General features: G+C 36.7%; 1 long non-coding RNA gene across 2 annotated transcripts in view; it reads left to right on the top strand.

Annotated features, from left to right (window-relative positions):
• LOC122238110 overlaps nt 1-16,961 on the top strand; it is a 144,645-nt gene that overhangs the window by 97,943 nt on the left and 29,741 nt on the right. The window contains exon 3 of one of the 2 annotated variants that reach the window (XR_006217069.1): nt 7,530-8,354. The exons of the other annotated variant lie outside the window; for it this stretch is intronic. This is a non-coding gene — a long non-coding RNA (uncharacterized LOC122238110). Of the gene's footprint in view, nt 1-7,529; nt 8,355-16,961 lie in introns of those variants that run through there. 2 annotated transcript variants of the gene reach the window in all.

Below are 16,961 nucleotides of genomic sequence, written 5' to 3'. Positions count from 1 at the left end.
TTTCACTTACTGATATGATTTAAAGAGTGTATGTAAAACATACTGGGAGCTTGTATCCAAATCCCTGAAACTATATATCATCAGTTTAATGGGTATTGTGGTCACCGCTTAATGGGTATGGGTATGATTTAAATTTATCCCATACTGTGTTCATACTATTATACTATTTTTTTTAGCCTATAATGGTTTAGTGAGCAGAATAATGATTAGGGGTCAATAGGACACTGAGACTAACCAGATAAAACCAAGAATCTCAAGCTTGTCACCTTTACATTTTTACTTAGTATTTTATTTCACATATTTGTGTTAGTAATTGGCCTTCAAAACAAACCATGTAAAATGAAAGGAGTTTTTCTCTTTGGTGTTTAATGAGAGTAAATTATAATGTCAAATGACATATTGTTATGTTAGCAGAGAACAGATATTTATCAAACACTTAGTATGTGTCTGCCACAGTGTTGGGAATTGTATTGGTTAGCTCTTGCAACAATACAGCTGCATAAGAAATTATCCTGATACCAGTGACTTAGTCATTTATTCTCAAGCATCTGCTAGTCAGTGCTGGTGGTACTCTTGATCTATGCTGGGCTCTGCTGGGCAGCCCTGTTGCAAGCTGCAAATCAGTGAAGTGATAGGAGCAGTTCTACTTCATGTGACTTTCATTCTCCTTTGACCAGTAAGCTAGTTGAGGCATGTTCTTCTCATGACAATGGCAGTAGCACAAGAACACAAAAAGAAATGTACTAGGTCCACTGAGGACCTAGGCTCAGAAATGGAATATTTATCACATCTACCCACCTGTGTCTTGACCAAAGCCAGTTATAGCCAAGCTAAAAGTACATGAGAGATGCACAGTCTTCCTGAGGACATGGCAAAAGTGTAGATGGGGGAAGTGGTGAAGGATTGGGTCCAATCGTTCTATTATAGGGGCACTTTAAATCTTTGTCAAACTTAATTATTACAGCAACTCTATGCAAAATTTAGGGGTAAAGAAACTAAGGTTCAAGAGGTTGAGTAGCTTTCTCCAGTACACAAAATAACTAAATAGAAAGTTGAGATTCAACATCAGGTTTGTTTTGACTTCAGAGCCCATGTTTTCCCTATCGGAGCATTTCTCAATGTTATATTTCTTCTAAAGTTTAAGCATAAATCACTAAGTAGAAAAAGAGGGAAAAATGAATATTTTATTGACATAGATTTTCCTCCTAATTTAATTTTACTCTTTTGAAAAAATTAATACATAATATTCTAAGTAAAAAGTTAAATCTTTGTCAACTGATTTTTGCTTTTCCTGGATCTTCATCTTTCTTGGATGTTAGGAAAAAAGGAAAAAAGAAACACAACAAAAGAAAAATTACTATTTTTCAAAAAGTAAAAACTTTAAATTATATCCAAAATCAAAACCTAAAAATCTATTCTGATTCTATTTTACCCTAGAATGCCTTGGGATTATGTTCTTATGAATTTATCTTAATTTTTTTTGTATCTGAATCCTGATGACATGTGGCTTATTCTCCCTGTTTTCTAAATTTACCAACTTTTGGTTCAATATATTGAACATTTTTATGGTTCTACAGTCAATATGCTAAATCCTATGATTATAAAGATAAGTAAATGCTATTAATAATTTATTAAATGTCAGTCATGGTCTGGACTCTTTATCCATCCTATCTCATTTGGTATTCACAAAAACCACGTAAATTAGAAGCTGATTATACTATGTGCATTGTAGATAAGAGGCTCGACGAGATTAATACACATGCTCTGTTTCCCACAGCTCGAAAAGGCATATAACCAGGGCCTGTCTCCATTCAAAACCTGTGCTATTAACCACTGTACCACATTAATTCTCCACTAGGAGTGGGTCATAATCTAGTGTGGGAGTCGAGGGAAGCAATAACAGTACGGAGAGAGGTAGAGGAGAACAGATAAAATCGCAATGCATTGTCCTTGAAAACGTGGTTATGTGATTGGTGTTATGGAAACACAGTGAAACAAGTGTTTAGGTCTGCAAGAAGAATTCTTGGGGAAAACACCAGCAGTGGAGAAACAAAGGAAAAGGGTATAATAAGTTGTGAATGTTGGAAAGCAAAGGCACAACAATTCTTTGGGGGCTGTTTGTGCGTTTATTATTTATGCTGCAGTAATACTGTCTTTATAAGTAGCCACAAAACCTTAATACTATAGAATAACAAGTTTTTATTTAGCTCACAAGTTTGTGGGTTGAGTGGAGAATGACTGGCATAGGATAGGCTTGGCTGAGAGGCTCTGATGATCTTGGCTGTATTCAGGAACACATCAGGAGATAGGTAGCTGATCATGGCTGGCCCCAATTACAGAACAGAGCTTTGTATCACATCTTTCTCATCTCCTTCCTGGGACCAGCCTGGAAATGTTCTTATGGAGATAGCAGATGCTCAAAAGAATGCCTTAGAAACTCACACTTTTCTTAAGATCTTAGACTCAAAATTAGCACACCACACTTTCTGACTTATTTGAATCCTCAAATGAAGTCAAATGCCTAATCCAAATTAATGTGGAAATATATTCCATCTCTTCAGTGGGAGGTATTGTAAAGTAACATTACAAAGGACATGAATATAGGGAAGAGTGAAGAATTGAGAAGAGGAGAATTCTGGGAAGATGGCAGATTAGAAAGCACCAGGAATCTGGCTCCCCATGTAGACAACAATTGCCTTGGCAGGATCTGTCTAACAGAACTAGTTTGGAATTCGGGAGTCTGTTGAAGGCTTGCAACTTCCAGGGGAAGACTTGAACAGTAAATTGTGATTGATTTCAGTCAATTTCAGCTGTTAGAACAGTAGTTGCTACCCATTCCCCAAATCCAGCCATGTGGCAGGCAGCTGTGCAGTTGTTCCTGGAACATCTTGCAGCAGTTTTCAGGAGCCAGGGTGTGCGGAAAGAACACTGTCTTCCAAATATCCAGGACTTGTGCTCTGATCATTTGTTGCTGCTCCTGATGACAGAGGTGAAGACAGGGTGGTGGCCATGATTTTGCACCTGACCCATTGTTGCAGGCCCCTCTCTGGCTGAAGTGACTTCCATGGAATGTAAAAGGCCGGGACCTCCCTACTCCTGGTCCTTCATTTTTCTCTTTTCCCCTTTTCGGAGTCAGACACTGAAGACTAAGCAATTCTGTATATGGGGGAAAGTAGAAAGTGACCACATATACCTAAGGGAAGGCACAGGCTCTGAAAAGACCTTAAGTTTTACACCTCAAGATGGATATGCAGTGCAGAGAAGCCATAATAATAAACAAACAAACAAAACAAAACAAAACATACACACCAAACCCAGCAAACCCTGGGGAAGAGGGAGAATCTGATTCCAGAATTAACCACATTATTAGATTCAAATGTTCTGTTTTCAACAAAAAAATCACAAGGCTGATATACTCAAACTACTATAGGAAAAACTGTCCACCAAGAATCCTGAATCCAACAAAGTTGTCCTCTAAATGTAAGGGAGAAATTAAGGACATTCCCAGGTAAACAAAAGCTGAGAGAATTCACTGTCACTAGACCTGACATCAGAAAATGCTGAAGGGTGTTGTGTAGATTGAGAGGAAATGACACTGGACAGTAAACTGGAGTTAAGAAATAAAGAGCAGAGTGAAGTTAAGTACATGGGCAGTTATAAAATCTTGTATTTTAACAATGGTGAGTAACTCCACTTTTTGTTTTGTGTGTGATTAAGGGACCAAAACATCAAAGAAAATCATTAGCCTGCAAGCTAGTATTATTATAACTTCAGTTTGTCACTCCACATTTTGTTTTCTACATATTTTTTAAGTTTATGTATTTTTTTTTTTTTTGAGAGAGAGACAGAGAGAGAGATAGAGAGAGCTGGGGAGGGGTAGGAAGAGTGGGAGAGAGAAAATCCCAAGCAGATCTGCACTGTCAGCACAGACCCCGACTGGGACTTGAACTCACGAACCGTGGGATCATGACTTGAGCCGAAACCAAGAGTGGGACATTTAACTGACTGAGCCACACAGGTGTCCCTGTTTTCTCCATAAGTTAAGAGAATAGTGCATTAAAAGTTATTAGTGTATGTTTTTGGCCACACTGATAAAGATGGCATTTTGTGATATTAAGAACTGAAAAAGATAGAGACACAGCTGTTAATGAAGCAGAATTTTTGTATGTTATTGAAGTTAAGCTAGTATAGGTTCAAATTAGAGTGTTCTAATTTCAGGATGTCCAGTGTAATCCCCATGGGGAACCAAAAATAAAATAAAGGAAGGATAGATACAAAAGGAAGTGAAAAAGAAATTTAACCACTTCATGCAAAAACTCAGCTAAACACAAAAGAAGACAGCAAAAAGGAAATGAGGACTAAAAGCCCCCGTTGGCATATAGAAAACAAATAGCAACATGATAGAAATAAATGCCTTCTTATCAGTAGTTGCTTTAAATGTGAATAGAATAAACTCTCCATCAAAACACAGAGATTGGCAGAATAAATTTAAACACCAACAACACATGATCCAACTCCATTCTGTCTATAAGAGACTCACTTTAGGTCCGAAGGTACAAATAGATGGAAAGTGGAAGGATTTTGAATAAGGATATTCTGTGGAAATAGTAACCAAAGGAGAGTGGGGCAACTTACTAACATCAGACAAAATCAGTTTAAATCAATGCCTATCAGACGCAGGATGATATACTAGAAAGTGCTCTGGATTCAAATACTAGCTCTACGATATACCAACCTACATGACCCTGGGTCAAATTTAGAGAGATCCTGTTTTTTTTTTTATTATTTAATGGAGATTGCTTTTCACAGCTATTGCAAAGATTAGATGTAAAGCACATAAATCACATGACACATATGTGTCATGTGTACATATATTCTATTCTTTGAATGTATAAAAACTAACTTTCCACCAGAGCCATAATTGATCAGGAAGAACCATCAAAACCATTAGATGAAAGTGCGTGTGGCAGCAGAAAGGGATATGGCACACTGAGCCCTGAGGAACTGTTCTAGAATTAAAGGAGATAAAAAAAGACCAGACAACTAAATGTGAGCATAATCCTGGGTTGGATCTTGAACCCCCCACCCCCACAAAAAATGAAAGTTCCTAAAAAAAAGACATTATTGGGGACATTGGCAAAACTTGATGCTGTATGTTAGATAATAGCATTTTATTTTTAATATTAGATTTCTTGAATTTGGTAATTGTACTGTGGTTAGGTAAGAGAATGCCCTTGTTCTTAGAAGATATACACCGAGTATTTAGTGGTGAAGGCTCACGATACTTATAATTTACTCTCAGTAGCCCAGCACGATAATACTAAGATTAAGAAGAAGAATAGCAATAATGAGTATGTAATTAGAGACAGAGGAAATGCCAAAGCATCAAAATCCTAAAAATTGATGAGTCCACATAAAGAATATAGGGTATGCATTGTACTGTTCTTCCTGTAGGTTTGAAAACCTTCAAAATAAAACAGAAAATTGAAAAAAGAGAAAAAAAACCAGGAAGGCCAAAAATGTGATCTGCCACAGTGTGGAATATACACGTACAATGTCTACGCTGGCTGTCTGTTAGCAAATGTCTGAACTCACGTACAATGTCTACACTGGCTGTCTGTTAGCAAATGCCTGAACTGCTAGTGAGGGATACATTTTATATAACCTACTAGAACACACAGACATATTTATGCATATGTATGTATAAAACAGAAACAAAAGTTTCACAAAGCAATATTTATTCCCATTTATCCTAACTTATCCACTCATATATTGTCTTGTTTTCTGTTTTATTCCCTCCTATTCTACTGGATTGTATTTTTAAAAAAACTCTTTGCCTCCTAATTGAATTGATTTAATTGTGTCCTAATAGGTCACAAGCCACAGTCCAAAAATCACGAAACATGGGAAATTTTGAATATCTGGCAAGATATTAAGTGGAGTGGAGTTTAGAGGTAGAAAGAATCACACAACCTGACATATATTCACCAAGGAGAGGGAATTAAAGTTGTTTCATTGAGGAAGGTACAGTGAATGCCAGAGGCACTCATGTACAAGCCTAATAGGTTTTTGGTACTTTTGACTTTGATGTTTTCAGTATAGTTATACTACAGAGAACAGTTCTACAGTTCTATACTACAGAGAATAATTTGGTAATAATAGTTGCACAAAAGTTCTTTACAGTGACTCCTAAAAAATAGCTATGGTTTAATTCTAATTACATGGGTTTCAGTTAATGAGTGTTTTGGTGTATTAAGTATTTGTCTGTGCATCATAGCATGTTAATAGAGATCAGATTACAGGCACGGTTCCAAAGAGCTTACAATTCAAGCTTATAAAGATAGCTCTAAAAATTATGTCCCCAATAATGAAGGCTGTGAATTTTTTTTGAACTTTTACTATGTACTAGGCTCTGTTCCAAGTGGCTTATATGCATCATCTCATTTAAATTCACAGCAGCCTTGCGAGGTGATTACCATCTTTCAACTTAATTCAGAGTGAAGAAACTAAAAGCTCAAAGAGGTGAAGCTCCCTTCCAAGTTTGCAAAGCTAGTACATAATGAAGTAAGGATTTGAACCAGAGTCTTTTTACTCTAATATCTAAGAGCAAGACTCTTAAACAATATAGAATATAAGCTGGAAGTGGTATAAATGGAATTTCTGGTAGAACTTTTAGAGAGAGTGTGGCCTTACTAACACCTTGATTTCAGACTCCTGACCTCCAGAACTGTGGGAGAATCAATTCTCATCATTTGAAGCCTCCAATTTGTGGGACTTTGTTATGGCAGCCCTGGGAAACTAATGTAGGCAGTTTGACAAATACAGGAACATTAATTCAATAATCAGGTTTCCTGCAAGTTAGGCAGAGGAGCAAAGTGAGGATTTAGGAACCAAATGTGAGGTTTAAGAAGCTGGATTTTTAGGATTTGCACAGGCCTAGATTATTGAATTTCCAGGTGCAGGCTGAATATTAACTGCCCAACGCAATAAGGTTTTGTACATAATTCTGATCAAGAATTATGTCTCTTTGTTGTGTTCGTGCTTCATTTCACATATAATTCAATAACAGCATGGCCATTGATTCTTGAGTAAGTTCTATAGCAGAGATTAATCATGGCTTTGTTTCATGAGCACTTTGGTGACCAAGGAAAAATAATTATCGCAGGCCAAGTCATCAGTGTCATTGCTGTCAGGGCTCAGCACAGAGGCAGGGACAGCCTGACAGTGAACCATGGGCAGGATAAGTAAGATGGAAAGGCTTGACCCTGTCCCTGGCGGTGCTCAGCAGTCCAAATCCAATAACACAAGCATACCCAGCAAGGAGCATACATGATTCCAGAGTTCTCAATGGGTCAAATCAAGGGAATGAGTTGGGACACAAGTTTAGAACGTTAAGGTCCCATGCAAGAATTGGGACACAGGATCACTGGATATAATTCTTCACACACAAAAATGATAAATCTGATTCTTTTGAAGTCTCCTGATTTTTAAGTATTGTCAACTAATTCAAGTTATATAATACCCTACAGGTTGTACTGAGAACATCAGTGGGCCATATACATCACTGTGGACCATGGGGAGACCTCTGATGAATAAATTTCTCTTTACAGTTGAGTCTAAGGACACCAGGATTTGGGGAATGAACGTAAAGAGCAGAGCCGGGCAAAGATTTCAATCTTCCTCATTTGCAGGTGGCATTTTGCAGTACAGAGCTGGGCTTCACTAGGATCCTGTGGCCCAGTTAGTGGGGTGAAGAAAAAAAAAACAAAAAAGAAAATCAAGAAGACCCTCGGAACCAAAGATGGGATCGACAGGGTCTGGTCTAACTGATTGACCACCCATAGCCATGAAATTAGGGGAGGTTGAGAAGACCTGCTTGGTCCGTCCCCCTGAAGTGTGAGAATTTAGGTAGTAAAAATCCAAACTTCTTTTACACCCACTCGTTATTGCGATTGGAAACTTCAATATTCTGCGAGTATGGCTTCTCACTTTTCAAGAGTGAAATGATGACGACGCGGGTGCCTGTTATCATGATCTGCCACAAGAAAAAGGGCTGAAAAGTAGGAGCTGGTGATCACTGAAATCTGGAAAACACAGCTCTCAGAGCTGTGGTGTCTGGCCCATAAGCTGCCCTTGTTTATAAGTATGAGGGAGCTGGGATTTGAAGTAGCTGTGGGCCACAGGTAGGCTCTGAGCACTTGAAATGTGGCTAGTCCAAACTGAAATGTACTCTTAGTGTAAATCCATACCAGGTTTCAAAGATTTATTACAAAAAAAGTAGGTAAAAGGTAGCATTAATATTTTTATGATGATACATTGAATAAAAATATTCTGCATATATGGAGCTAAGTAAAATATACTAACACTGTTCTCAACTGTTTACTTCTACTGTTTTTATTTTTTATTTTATTTTATTTTTTAATATAATTTATTGTCATATTGGTTTCCATACTACTTCTACTGTTTTTAATGTCACTACCAAATTAAAAAATTACATGTGTCCTGTATTTGTGGCTCACATTTATTTCTTTTGGACAACACTGTGTCAGAGACTCATGAGTGACATAGCCATTTGACATGCATCAAAAACCTGAGTTTCTGGCTAGTGTCTCACTTAGTAGCTGGGTAAGAGAGTGTCCTGTAGACCAAAGCAGTGTTTATTTTTCAGGAATTAGGCAAATAATATGACCTCATGAACATGCTTTTACATGTAGGTATTTCCTACAAATATTTGTCCCAAATACTTTGGGTTCAATGCAAGAACATGAGGCAGCTGAGGAATGCCTGTCAAGGCAATCTTCCCTTTGATGAGAAAGTATAATACTAAATCATAGCAGAAATTATAGTTTACACGCTGCATTAGCCATCTTAATCTGCATAGTATATTTTCTATAATGAATTTCCATGTGATAACAACAAGTCCAGATGTAGCATTTGGATGATCAGTAAGCTTTTTAGATCAATTTATTATGAATGAAAGAGGCATTTATCTCTACCTCACACAATTTAATTTGCATTCCCTTTCTAGAAATCTTAAAAGCTCAGTAGAGGGAACGGTAAGGGACATTAAACCAATTCAAAGTGGTAAGCACTTAGTTTCCTCGTGTAACATGGTAGTCTTTAGAATACAAATGGAGACATTAATTTGGAAAGAAAGTATAAATTTTGCTTGGTGGTGAAGGAAATATATGAGTTTATGCTATTCAGGCAAATGAAGAATCATTTGTCAGAAAATTATTGTTTCTAACAAGAAATTCAAATATTGTCAATTTGAATTTAAATTATAGGAAGGATTGCTATAACCATTCAGGAAGACAGGAATTTAAATGCATGACACTGCTAAGACATGCATAACGTTCTTAGCATTATTTTATGTATACAGTGCTATTGATGTGTGTGTGTGTGTGTCTAATTGTCACGGTCCAGTGGCATTTGTTAAATGTCCTTTATGTGCATTAGATTGTGTTAAAATATTACAATTATAAACTGTTAGGGCTGGCATGGAAAGGAACTGTGGCTCAGTCCTCTGCCCAAAGCATGTAGTCCACACTGGCATTATTTCCAGAGGATTATTATCTGGATACCTGTGCTTCAAACCTTTGCCACTAAGGGATTCATAACGTCACAGAGCACATTCACATTTCAGCACCTCTTGACACTTTCAGACATTTTCATTTGTTAGCCATGGTCTTCCTTTACACGATTTCAAATTCTACTTCCCTAGAGCTTATAAATGTAGGAAAGTATCTCTAGCGGCCAGGTACGCTACATTTTAGTAGTTCATAGGAACACTCAATACATACTTTTGAATAAATAATATTAAAATCGTAAAAATTTATCCTCTTACATATCATCCTCCTTAATCAGGTAATGTAATATTTTGCTCTCTTGTCTGAAGGGTGATGGCTTAAGAAAAGTTTATAATATAAAGTTGCAGGGTAGGTAGGAATTTGGGCCATAGAGTAGAGTCTTGGATTAAAAAAAAAAAAATCTCTTAGCACTTAACACTGGTTCTTTGTCCTGAGACAAATTATTTAACTTCATTCGGACAAGCTCTGCTTTCATGTTGGCATATGAAATCAGGCTTCATTTGTTACAATAGTTATTTTAACTTTAAATATTTGGATTAATAATCCAAGCAAACTCCTTACCTCAATAAGAGAGTCGGGTCAAGAAGATCAGTAGAGGGTAATCAAAGAAAAAGACAAACTACTTACTCTTGGGGAGCCTGTCACTAAATTGAGAAGATAAACATATTCACGTGGAAGGATAACTGATTGACATGTACCATGATATCAAAGAGGCAAGAGACTGTGGTGGTTAAGAGCATGGGCTCTGGAGCCAGGCTGCCTGAGTCTACATTTCCACTTTATGGCTTACTAGTTGTGTGTCTTGGGGAGACCACTTAATCTCGCTGAGCCTCATCTGTAAAATGGGAATAATAAAAGTATTTGAAGGCATCGTGAGAATTAATTGACAATATGCATGAAGTTTGAACAGTGCTGGCTACAAAGATGTATAGACATTCATGAATTATATTTGCATACTTACAAGCATCTGTAGAGGCAGAGGGGAAGGAATATTTTTGTGCAGCAAAGAGTATGAATAAAGGAAGTGAAAGGTCCAGAGTTAACAATTGTCCTGATTTCCCTTGGGTAGCCTCTGTGTTTATGTCGTTCTTGAGGCAGCACTCTATTCTTTGATGCATCTCAGAGATTATTGTTCCCCTGTAATATACAAGCAAGAAATGGATGTTTTCTGAAGATACCATGGAGAGATTCTTCCAGGTCTCTTTTCTAATGCTAACCACCTCATCTCTCCACTCTTTCTCAAGGCTAACCCTCTAGACTTCTCCACTAATACTAGTTCCGGCAGCATCCTAGTAGACCCCGGCATCTCCCTTAAACCCAGAGCCCCAGTATGCTTCCTGTTTGAAGCTTGACACTCACCACACTGCTCAGTAAAGAATCTGCCTCAGAAACTCCTCTTGTTAAGCAGAGAGGAGGCTGCTAGAACATTCTTTCCCTCTGAAAAACAAACCAATGGAAGAAAGTGTGATCTTACCTATCAGAATGTCAGAGGACAGACACTAATAAGAATGTCTGAGAAAGATTATTGGACTTCATTCAGTAGGGCTGAGAAACTACAGCAAGATTTTAGATCAGAAAAATAACAGAATGAATACAGTGCTTCTGGAGAGAAACTACTTGAGTTGGTCAGAAAAATCAGAAATGGAATCCTGAGTTTTTGTGATTCGACCTTGAGAAAATTACTCTTTGTTTAAATGTTATGACTCCATCTTTACAATATGGACAGAGGTTTGAGTTCAAGGATGATTTATTCTTTCCAAGTCAGAAATCCCCAGTTTTCAAGGAGCTCACCATCTGTTATAGAAAGAGTTGAGATAAAAATCATGCCTTAAGAGCCTGGGGGGTCTAAGAGAACATGTTCCAGAGTGAAAAGTCTTTCATTTCTGAATTGATATTTTCACGACTTGCTAGATTGATGAGGATTTTCATGATTCTTCCTTCAAAATGTGCCAATCAATATTGAATTCACTGTGTTGCTCTTTTATGCAAGACTTTCATGGATTTTCCTTTTTCTTTGGAGGCTGACCTTTGTCCTTGCTGTCTTCTCTGCAAGCCATTTTGCCTTTCTAGTAAGAGAGCAGGGATAAAGGAAAGCACGGATGAGCACCTTCTCTGTGCTGAGCTAGGTCCATACATATATAGACACACCTGGGAGCTAAATGATCTGAGTTTTACAGATTACCAGTATAAGTTTAGAATTTGGAGACGTGAAATAACTTTTCCAAATCTTGGATAAATGGCTGAATCCCAAGACTAGGGATGTCCATTTGGATGATTTAGCTATTTTTTAAAATATAGGGAAGTAATTACTAGAAAAGCCAGGATAATAGTTAGTTGGGAGGATGAGAAGAAGAGGATATGATGGGGATGGGGCCCATGAAAGGGGCTTTTCAAATAGGAAGCAACTATTTCTTGTCCTGGGTGGTTTCCATGTAATAGTAATTAAGCTATACATTTTATTTACATGGTTATCTGAACTTATGTTTTATTTTACAACAAAAAGATTGTGAAAATTATCCAAAATCATCAGGATTTTAGTGTTGTAGGTAAGATTTGAACTGGACAATGATTCTACGAGGAATCTGTGCCATTCCTGGCAGTAAAAAGCTGTAGCTATTTACTATACATGTTGGCCAACGAAAGTTTAAGAAAACCTCATGGATGTTTTCTATTACACTTCTTCATTTCCTAATTTGATTTCAGAAATGCAACATAAATAATCTTACTTTTCAAAATAAACTTGAAGAATGAGAGGTAATGCTACTAAATTACACACCTTGAGCACGAATTCAAATAAATGAAAATGCCACAGACTAGAAATTGTATTTTGAGTAAAATGACTCAAATAATATTCAATCACAATTCAATACCATTGTTCCCAGTGGTCCAGGATGTTAAACTTTTTATTCTTATTCTTCTGGGCCTTTAGTTGCTTCATGATAAAGAGACCTAAGTGGCTTATGTGCCTTTGTTTTGAGGGTGTCCTATCTTCTTTTTTACTCAGTAAAGTTGTGCAAAGACCTTTACTTCATTTCTACACTGTACAGTGCTTGAGAGGATTAAAAAAGCAAGAATAGATTTTACATTCTGTTGAAATTCATGAGTGCCTTGCTGTTTAAAAAACATTTTTAATATAGGAGACCATTAATTACTAGGATTCTGATTGTAATTGCCTGGTCTTAGAATTGATGAACAAAGCCATTTTGGAAAGCAATCAATTTGAAATCTAATTTGTTGGCGAAATGAACCATATAAACAAAATGCCACTTGCAGTTTGTCTAAAATGAGATGTGCTTAACGAGCCCATCATCTTCTGCGATCCTCATCACTATGGGTCGAAGCCACCTCAAATGTCATCAGTCGGATCCAGTGCACAGAAAGCTGAAATAGAACACTGTGCTATGAGCAGAGTGAAATGCAAAACAGATGGTTCTGCCATCCCTGCAGGGTGACTTTGGGGGGCAGCTCTAGGGTGAAAGCAGAGCAGCTACTAAAATGAACTAAATGTAGCAACACACTCCTCTCCCCTCCACAAGTAGCTGGGGTGGTCTAAGGTAACCCATCCCATTCACATGGATTCAGAGTACAAATGATAAAAGTTCAAGAAACTGAATTTGAGAGAAAGGCTCTGAATTATTTTTTATGAAATGTGCATACACAATGACACGTGAATGCACACACACAGAAAACATATAATGCATGTATAAAACATATTATATGTGTGTGGAGAGAGAGTGAGCAAAAGGTATCTGATGGGCCACTCTAGAATCTGTGCTTTCAGGACAAAATTGGGCTCAGCAGTCACTTGTTCTTTCCATTACTTAAAGAAATAATCTCATTTAAAAGTCTTACTACTGGCTTCTTACTGCATGATACGCAGAGGTTGTATATTTTTGAGATAGGTTGTAAAAGAAAAATTAGCATGTAGTAGTTGAGATTTTAAAGTTAAACTTATCATCTAGTTATTTTAAATTTGATAGGTCATGTGTATCTTGAGGCTTATTTATTCATTTATTTATTTTACTCCATTGGCATAATAAAGCCAGGAATTAGTTGAAAGCACAGTAGTATCAGGGTTTTGTGAAGCTGACATTATAAAACTGAAATCAGCATGAAGAAAGCTAATCCTACCAGGAGACCTTGGGGAATAGATGAGAACTGGAAAAAAAACCCTTCTGAGTCAAGCAGTCCATGTCTATCCAATATCAGGTAGGGGAGAGAGGAGGGGAAATAAGAGGCTTGCATGTCTAGGTGATATTACTCAAGACCAAGAAGGGAGTTTCTAGTTCAGAAAGCTCCAGAGGGCAGCCCCAGTCTGGGGCCTTTTTTTTTTTTTTTTTTTTTTTTTTTTTTTTTTAGTTATTGGGTTTATCTTATTTATGATTAGTTGTGTTAGGTGTAGTTTAATGAAGTATGTGAAGGAGGTAGGCTCTAAATGGCTAAAAGCTGGTGTTTGCACTATATTTAAAGCAATTGGATGTGTGACAATTTGAGTTTGGCCCTAATAGGCTGTGCGGAAATGGTCCCAGCCTGCTGTCTAGAAGGAAACAATGTGGGACATTTTAGGCTCATACACAGAGGACATCTCCAGACCATCTATGTAACAGATGGTATCAGGAGTGATGGAAAGGTAGCATCAGTAAGATTTATTGGGAGTGTGCATACATAAAAGGGGGAAAGGAAAAAGTAAGGTTATCTTTTAGGTTTTTGGTTTGGGCAACTGGGTGATGCTATTTTCTAAGATAAGAAATATGACTCTGTGTGTATGTGTGTGTGCAATAAAGAGTTCAATTCTATACATGTTAAGTTTATGATAAAGTTTTAAAAACAATACCCCCTAATAATCACCTATGGTAATCTCAATTCTCCTTATCAGTGGAAGGGAAAGGCAAACACGGGTTGCCCAGCCTCTGAAATCCCAACCCAGCTCTGGCAAACACACTGTGTCCTAGTCCAAAAATCTAACCTTGCAGTCATATCTACTGGAAGAGATGATGAAACCTGGGAGTCTAATTACACAAACGTATTTACACTCAAAATACAGTGTCAGTGGGAGAAATAATAGGCATATGAGGTGCTCCATAAGGTCTGAGGTGAGGTGACTTGGATTTGCACATTTAGATTAAATTAAAACACTCTAAGTTTTGTACAGCATCAGGCAAGAAAGAAAATGAAAGATATGCAGATTGGAAACAGATAAAACCTTTTTTTAAAAAAATACAAATAACATGAGGGGTGCCTGGGTGGCTCAGTCGGTTAAGCATCTGACTCTTGATTTCACCTCAGGTCATGATCTCAGTTTGTGAGTTTGAGCCCCTCATCAGGCTCTGAGTTGGCGGTGTGGAGCCTGCTTGGGATTCTCTCTCTCCCTTTCCCTCTGCCACTCTTGTGTGCATTCTCTCTCTCTCTCTCTTTCAAAATAAATAAACTTAAAAAAAATACAGATAACATGATTGTCCACAGAGAATATCTCAAAGAATCCCTAAAAATATAGAAGTGAGTTTGGTCATGCTGTAGAAACAAGGTCAGTGTACAAAATTCAGTCGTATTTTTATGTACTAGCCTTGGACAACTGGAGATTGAAGCAAAAACAACATCATTTTCAATAATTCCTGAAAACAGGAAATATGTGATGATAAATCTGACAACTAATGTGAAGGATTTGCATGCTAGGAACTGTCAAGCATTGCTGAGAAAATCAAAGACACACCACTTAGAATACTAAAAACAAAAACAAGTAAAGTGAAGGCTTCAGAGCAACGGGAACTCTCACCCACTGCTGGTGAAAATACAAAATGGCACGGCTGCTTTGGAAACTAATTTTTCAGTGCCTTTTCAAGTTAAATATATACTAACTATATGACTCAGAAATTGCATTCCTAGATATTGACCCAAGCTAGATTATAGCAACACCCACACTAAAATCTATATGTAAATATTTACAGCAGCTTTATTCATAGTCACCCAAACTGGAAATAACTTAAATGTTCATCAGCTGGAGAATAGAAACAAATTATGGTGCATTCATACAATAGAATATGACTCCACAGTAAGAAGGAAAAAAAACTGGTGGTATATACAATATATATAAGAATGAATCTCAAAAGCATTATATCAGTGAAAGAAACCAGAATTAAAAGGCTACATGCTCTATAATGCCATTTATATAACATTTTAGAAAAGGCAAAATTATAGGAAAAGAGATTCATGGTTAATAGGAACTGTATTTGGGGGGACAGAGATTGACTAAAAAGGCATAAGTCATTAAAATATAGTTGTGATATTAACTAAAGATTTAGAGGAATCTGTTTAAAAGAATTTATTTCTATGGGGCTTATTATGAAATTAAGTTATTTCTGACCACACTCCATTTTTCTCTAATCAGAGGCAATGCTTCTACATTTGGTTAATTTATCTATTTATTTCCATTACTCTGAATAATATGTCTCTATGTTGACTTCTTGATGCTTGTATTTGGGGCATTTTCTATTGGCTATAGGTGATGGAATGACAGAGGATAAGGACTTGGCTATTTTCACTCTTTCCATAAACCTTTACAAAATCACACATTCCCAGTCACCAATGTCACATCCTTCTACTTTGCTTGTATTCTAGTTACAAGTGGATTATTAATCACCAGCTTACAGAGGGGAACATTCACACATATAGTTGACTTCTCATCAGAAATAACAGAAGCCAGAAGTCAATGGAAACATATTTTCAAGACTTGAAAGAATAGCAAAAACAATCTGTCAGCTTACATTTCACTTTCCAATAACAATATTCTTCAACAATTAACGCAATATAAAGACCTTTCCTTTCCTTTCTCTCTCTTTTTTTTTTTAGTATTGCAGATATTTTAATTGCTTTGGCTTTGAATTGTTACATAAGAGTTTAAAGTACAAATAAATCACATATTTTTCAAATTCATACCTTTTCAGAGTATATTAAATGATATATCAAGTGCTATGTCATGTAATCACAAATTATTACAGTAAGAACTTTAAAACTGGTAATCCAATGCCTTCCCAAGTTTTATTTAGAATGTATTATCATGTTTGGACACTTTCCAAATGTTTCAGGGCTATGTTAAGCAACATATAAAGATGGTAATCTCAGAATCTTCCTAGGCAATCCATTCCATCTTTGGATATTCTAAGAGTTAGAAAGATATTTCACTATAAGAAAATAAGTATAATTTCTCTTCCTTTGACAGCCTTTCAGGTATTCAAATATAGCTATTGTATGCATTAACTGTTAAAAAACTGAAGTCTACTATACTAAACATAGAAAAATTAGAAAGCATGTGAAATTTAAAATGTTTCTTTAGCTATTTGATAGATCAGGCAGAAGGCACATATAGCATATATA

This window comes from Panthera tigris, chromosome B1 (assembly GCF_018350195.1).
Source record: "Panthera tigris isolate Pti1 chromosome B1, P.tigris_Pti1_mat1.1, whole genome shotgun sequence".
NCBI lineage: Eukaryota > Metazoa > Chordata > Mammalia > Carnivora > Felidae > Panthera > Panthera tigris.
This window is presented reverse-complemented; position numbering and strand designations above follow the sequence as displayed.